This window comes from Rattus norvegicus, chromosome 5 (assembly GCF_021556685.1).
Source record: "Rattus norvegicus strain SHRSP/BbbUtx chromosome 5, alternate assembly SHRSP_T2T, whole genome shotgun sequence".
Classification (NCBI taxonomy): Eukaryota; Metazoa; Chordata; class Mammalia; order Rodentia; family Muridae; genus Rattus; species Rattus norvegicus.
The window spans coordinates 29,298,994-29,305,817 of NC_141538.1; the positions used below are offsets into that span (position 1 = coordinate 29,298,994).

Below are 6,824 nucleotides of genomic sequence, written 5' to 3' on the forward strand. Positions count from 1 at the left end.
ATCCTCGATGATTTCCCAAAACCTATGGGTTTGATGGTGGGGTCTCTGATAGCCTCCTTTAACTAGGAAACATGTTAAAGATCTAAAGTGCTGTTAGCACACAGAGGTGAAGACTGGCAAAATGGCGCAGCAGTTAAGAAGTACTCTTGCTGCCCCTACAGAAAACCCAGACTCACTGCCCAGCACTTGGCAGGATGCTCACAGCCACCGTAACTCCAGCACCAGGGGGAGTCCAACACCTCTGTCCTCTGCCAGGACCCAGTACACATGTGTGCATACATACAATTGCAAATAATAAAACTCTAAAAACTATTTTTAAACCATAATGATGTGTTGCCCGTGCCCCCAATCCCTTCTGGAACTGCCCTGCCTAATCCAGTCCAAGGCAAGTGTGCACCTAGAGGATACCCAGAAGCCTTGTGGAGCATGTCCATTCCAGTGGCAGTGGCCACCGAAAGACAGCTCAGCAGGAAGGGCATAGGGTCAGCCCCCACCCCCCAGAAAGGAATGCTCAGTGTGATCTCTGAGGCGACAGACAATGGCAGGCAGGAAAGACAGACGTTGATAATTAGTACCGCTGGAGTAAAGTCCAGGTGTGGGGGGACTGCACTCCCTTGCTTCTTCTGCTTCTGGTGGATTGGGCCTTGGTAGACGGAGCAGGCTCACACTTGCTAAAATTCTTGTCTGAATTTCAATGCTAGGGTGTTTTGTTTGTTGGTATACATGTGTATCAGAGCTCTCCCCATGTCCTTTCTTGCACAAGGACTCCCACCACCCTCAAGGCTGGTTGGTCTCAAACAGAGATTCTTACATAGCTGCCATGTCACCTTTTCAAATAGGGCCACCTCCCCAGGTCTCAGATGTTAGAACACAAATGCATTTGGCTGGGTCGCGCATATCAGCCAACTGCACTTCCTTAGGTTTTCAGTCCATAAATGTTAAGAATTCCCCAAACCAGGGAGGGACAAGCCTCTTCCTCTGTCAGTTTGGGCTCATAATAGGCCTCCCCTCCAGGAGAGCAGGGGACAAAAAGAATCGGGAGAGGCAAGAAGCCTCCGGCCTCCACAGTAAGAATAAATCAAGCACCAAGCTGTCTCCAGACTCGATGGTTTGTACATGCTTGCCCCAGGGAGTGGCACTATTTGGAGGTGTAGCCTTGTTGGAGTGGATGTGGCCTTGTTGGAGTAAGTGTGTCACTGTGGGTGTGGGCTTTAAGACCTTACTCCTAGCTGCCTGGAAGTCAGTCTTCCACCAGCAGCCTTCAGATGAAGCTGTTGAAGCTCAGCTCCTCCTGCACCATGCCTGCCTAGAGGCTGCCATGCTCCTGCCTTGATGGTAATGGACTGAACCTCTGAACCTGTAAGCCAGCCCCAATTAAATGTTGTCCTTATAAGACTGGCCTCGGCCATGGTGTCTGTTCACAACAGTAAAACTCTGACTAAGACACAGACATTATCAGATCACCTGTCAGATTTAGCCCAGATGTCTCGATGTGCGACTCAAGGAGGAGCTAGGGCCCTGGTCAGGTCTGCTTTTTCTATTGACTCATCCAAGCTGCTCTGAGGGACATGATTCACCAGGATGAGCAAGTCCATTTCATAAGTCACCCACATCAGTAGAGGCAGCCAAGGTGTACATAGGCTGCACAGGACTGATCCTCAGACCCCTCGTCCTCTTTTGCAACTTGATCTTGAACTGTCCATTCTAGTTCTTTAACCCTCACAATAAAACGAGACAGATAATGACACACAGACTTAAATTCCTTCTCCAGCCAGGCTAGCTGCGAGCAAACAAAGCAATCCTCCTGGGTTTATGGACAGGGCTAAGGAAAGAGGTATCATAGGCTCCAGGCCCATAGTAAACATTCCAAAACCCGGTTTGACAAGGTTGGGGAATTCCCATATTTCTGAAACCTCAACTTGGGAATTCTCAGCTTCTACACACACACACACACACACACACACACACACACACACACGAATATTAGAACTAGTCAGTATGGAGCAAAGTTGGGGTTTATTAAAGATACTTTAATTATATATTTTCAGCATAAGGCTTGAGCTGAATAAGGACACTCAGGGAATAGGGACACTCGGGCAGAAGGTGACACACAGAGACCACAGGGATTCTCTAAGATCAGTCACACTTCACTACCTTTACGAAGGTAAAGTTATGGGGCTTTGATGATATTTTCCTTTCTCAACCCCTGTCTCTCTAGCCCTTCTCAATCTTGTTTTGTTTTGTAAGGGGTGTGTGTGTGTGTGTGTGTGTGTGTGTGTGTGTGTGTGTGTGTGCGCGCGCGCGTGCACTTTGCCTGCATGTTTGTCCCTGACCCACATGTGTATGGTACCTGCAGAGGCCAGAAGAGGATGTTGGGACCCCTAGGAAATGTAGGTACAGGTGGTTGTGAGGTACCATGCTGGGCCATCTCTCCCAAGCACCCCTTCAGTTTTAATTGAGTGGAAGTCTCTGAGGACCCAGCCAGTATGCCTCTCAGCATTCACCAGGATAGCACAAATTCCTTCCTGTCTTTAACCACAGGGCCTCTGCACACAGGCAACTCCTAAAACTGTATTATTCCACTGCTCTTTCCCGACCAGCCGGTGGGTGAACACGGTCAAACTCTCACCGCTGTCCTTTCCCCACCTGCTCCCCATCTCGGGATCTGTCTAAATGAGCAACACCGCCACACCAGGCATCTTGACACAGCGCTGAGTTCAAACGTCTTCAAATGTCCACAGGGCCCAGTGTGGCAAACACTAGCCCGCCTCTCCAGCTTTCTCTCCCATCCTCCCATCAAACCAGAACCATGCCAAGACACTTAGAGCATCTAACCTCGCACCCCACCCCCTCACCCCTATGCGACTGCTAAGTTGTTCCTGTTGCCCAGAACATTCTTTTATTCTTCCCTCATATTGTTTACTCAACCTTCCAGACTTAGCCCTTCAGAAGGCCTGTGTCAACATTCCCCTGCCAGGCTCTCACAACACCTGACACAGATGTCCTCAGTACCTGTGGCTCCCTGTCCACCCCACCTGCCGCCTCCCACATCACCGAGCCCAGAAAGAGCTCTTTGACATTTAAGACTCTCTCCTCTGTGTGTTTGCAGAGCTTGGCACATAACATCCAACCATGTCACTGCCTTAATAACCGTTTACTGAAATGTTCAATGCCCAGGACAGAGCAACATGGCATTTTAATATATACCTTGTTCATTCTTAAACACTCATAAAAAACTATTTTGTACGATGAAAGAAACATGAGTAACACCCTAATAATTTTTCACTGGAAGATGTCAGAATGCTCTTTGTGTGGTCATCCCTTCCTTGGGCTTTCCATGAAACCCAAGCCATGCAGAGTTTTACTAGGAGACATGATTAATATAGTTATATACAGAACCATCCAGCAGTTAATCAGCGGGAATTAAAAATCGCCATTGAAAATAGTAGCCGATAGCATCTCAGTTACTATTGGTTCACGACTAAATTTCCTGAGAAGAATCGAGGGCTCGCACATCTTTTGTGGTCGATCAGAAATGTGACTATTTGGACTAGCAAGCATATGAGTACTGGGTGTATATTGTTTGCTAAATATCTATTGGAAGACTGGGTAGTTTATTACAGAGATGAGGCCTCTTTGGTCTCAGATTTGGACAGAGAGAGATGTCAAGGTCACAAAGATTAGTTTTAGAAGTTACCAAGGACTTACTTAAAAGCGTTCTCATGTCTGACAACTCTGACCTTTAGAAATGGATAAGAGAATATTTAATTGTGTTTTCTTTTCAGAAAAAAATGGTGGTGCCACTCTCCTGCCACCCATAGGTGGGTCACAACCCCCTACATATCCCTTGTGCCCCAGCCATGGGTAGTCATCTGCTCCAAATACATTTTGTACCTTCCCTTCCTCTGCTATTTCTTCTTTTTTGTTTAAATATCAGAGGGGGAGATCTCTCATGATTGGGGACAGGGAGTTTGTGTGTCTGTGGAAATCAGTTTTCTCCTCCCATTTTCCATTATTCATTTAAGTCCTTGTAACAGGGTAGTGGAAATAAGGCCCCTAGCCCTTCTGTCCACATTAAATTTCTTTCTTTTAAATTTTATATTATTTATTATTTTCTTGCTGCAGACTACATTTTCTGGACTCTGATTTTTTATTTCTTGAGGCAAGGTTTCACTATAACACCTCGGTATGCAGCCCAGGTTAGCCTCAAACTCATAACAGAGCCACCTGCTTCTGCCTCCCAAGAGCTAAGACTAAAAGTGAACACCAACACTTTCTGGGCAGTGGTGGTGCCTGCTTTTAATCCCGACATTCAGAAAACAGAGGCAGGCAGGTATCTATGAGGTCCAGGCCAGCCTGGTCTATAGAGCTAATCCCAGGACAGCCAGAGTTACAAAGAAACCCTGTCTCAAAAACAAACAAACAAACAAACAAACAAAAAAAGTACCACCACCCCTGGCTTTAGAAGTTTTGTAACCAGAAATGGCCAGATAACAAAGTACTAGCCATGAGAGGGCGTATAGCCCCAAGGTCTATGTCATGTGCCCATCAAACCTGTCATCAGCCTTTCCACTATCTAGAATTCCTGTGTGATCATGACCAGGCCATGGCCTCATACAACTCCTACAGAACGGTGCAGTAAAGCAGGAAGACAGAGCAGCCTGGTGACCTCCTGGCACCGAGCCGCCCACTAACATCGGTTTCCCTCTGCGTGCATTATCACAGAACAGAGAAAGACAACCCCATCTGATGGCTGACCTCTGCACCTTAGCAAATCTAATCCTCTGTCATCCGCCTTCATGAAGCTCCCCCAAAGCTCTAGAGTGTGAGCCTCGGTGACAGAGCTCACACTACACTCACGTGGCACTGTAGTGACCCGGGCTTCAGTTAGACTGTCCGGAGTGACTGTAAGATCGGAGTGGGAGGTCTACAGCGATGTCTTCTGTGATATCCAGCACCAGCAGTCTGTGGAGAAGAATCAACCAACATTCGCCCCTTAGATTCTCCATCTAGAAAGGAAACCAAGATGGCAGTCATGAAGTCAATATGCAGTGCATTTACAGGGCAACCAGAGGGAATGCAGCGGCCAAGCAAGAGGCCTGGTGTGCTTAACTGAGACTAGTAAGTCTCCAGCAATAAACGTGTTGCAGTAACACAGTTTGCAAAGGGTTCATGCAAGACACAGGTGGCTACCGAGAGCCTGGCTACAGTCTCTCTTTCATGACACCACAACCCTTGGGAGATAATGGGGGAAGTGGCCACATGGCTCTAGGCCCCAGGTAGTCCCTTCTACATCCCAGATAACCTCCACTGGGTAGTTGTCGTTTGAGCCAGGCCTGTGGATATTGTTTCTCAGAGAACTCGCTCCAAAGCAGGTACTAATATAATCCTACCAGACCATAGGAAGGAGAGTGTATTTCATGGGTCCTCGGAAAAACACTTTATATGGGTGAGAGGTCTGAGGCAACTTCTGGGCTTGGAGCCAGCTTCGATTCTTAACTGCTGTGCAAACTTAGACATGTGATCATGCTGTACCTTCATGACTTCCCTATAAAAGACGCAACAGAGCCATCTCGTGAGGCTGGTGTAGAATTCAGTTTCTGCATTAAGGAACTTAGGCCTAGGAAAGAGCACATGACGGTCGTGTGGTCACTAACACGTTTATCTTACTTGTCCTCACCCCTGCAGGTGGCCCACTCCACATGGTGTTTCTGATGAAAATGATAATAACCTTCCAGGCAAGGGAGGGCTGGGGGAACTGGGCATGGGTCCCAGGCACAAAGGAAGCTGAGCAGGAAGTGCATTTGAGTCCAGGAGAGCTCCTTAGCAAGCGCTGGAATGTTCTGCTTGCTGAGCGGCACCTCAGTCTCCAGTCCCAGACAAATCCTGTTTCTGTGTGATAGTTCCTTCTTTCTCCCCTAAGCTGTTCTTCCACCACACTGAAGAAAAGAAAAAATGCCATGGTCCCAACCACTGACCTAGCATGTGGGACAAATGGAGTTCTTTGGTCCAGTGTGACAATGGAGGGAACCCAGGAAACAGAAACAGACTATCCCTAACCCTGGGCTGGACGGTCAACTATAGGTGAGGTCCAGAAACCCTCAACCCCAAGGATAAGGGGCACCAATCACCCCCAGTGTTGATAGAGGGTCTGGAGGTGCCACTCCTCCCAAGACACCACACACAGAAGTCGCTTTGAGTTGGGTTAAAGGAGTGCTGTTCCCAGGGAACAACTGAACCTGCCACAGCTCTCCATTACACTGTAGTGCAAACTCAGGCCTCGGGAGCACCTTGGAGCTCAGCAGTAACCCACTTCACGCCATGAACGTCCTTCTGAGTCAGGCTGGCTTACAGGCTGGCTCCCGCCACCCCTTCATCTTAACCAACACTGGTTTTCTCCTCACGTCTACTTTGGTAGGGTACCTCAGAATTCCCGTTCTTCCTTCCCAGACGCTTAACACCTCCTGAGCAGCCCCATAGACTTAGATCCCTGTACCCCAAACGCTGGTACCACTTACTCTACCTGGGGAAGGAGGCGGCTGAGAGAAGAAATAGATGGGATCATGATGGAAAGGGGGTACAGGAGGTGGTTTAAGAATGAATAACTGGGGGCTGAGGTGTCCTGGCCTTGAGCATCACACTACTCTTTATTTTTAAGATTTATTTATTTATGTATAGGAGTAGCAGTCTTCAGGCACACCAGAAGAGGACATCAGATCCCATTACATATGGCACATGTGAGCCACATGTGGTTGCTGGGATTTGAACTCAGGAACCTCTGGAAGAGCAATCAGTGCTCTTAACCACTGAGTTGAGTCATCTCT

At 48.0% G+C, this 6,824-nt stretch overlaps 1 long non-coding RNA gene across 1 annotated transcript; it reads right to left on the reverse strand.

The window, feature by feature from the left end:
• Positions 1-2,000: 2,000 nt before the first annotated feature.
• LOC148005672 (uncharacterized) lies at positions 2,001-5,406 on the reverse strand. The gene is made up of 3 exons (XR_015620702.1): positions 5,306-5,406; positions 4,739-5,009; positions 2,001-3,568 (listed from the first exon to the last, which is right to left on the reverse strand). It is a non-coding gene; the product is annotated as an uncharacterized LOC148005672 (long non-coding RNA).
• Positions 5,407-6,824: the final 1,418 nt, after the last annotated feature.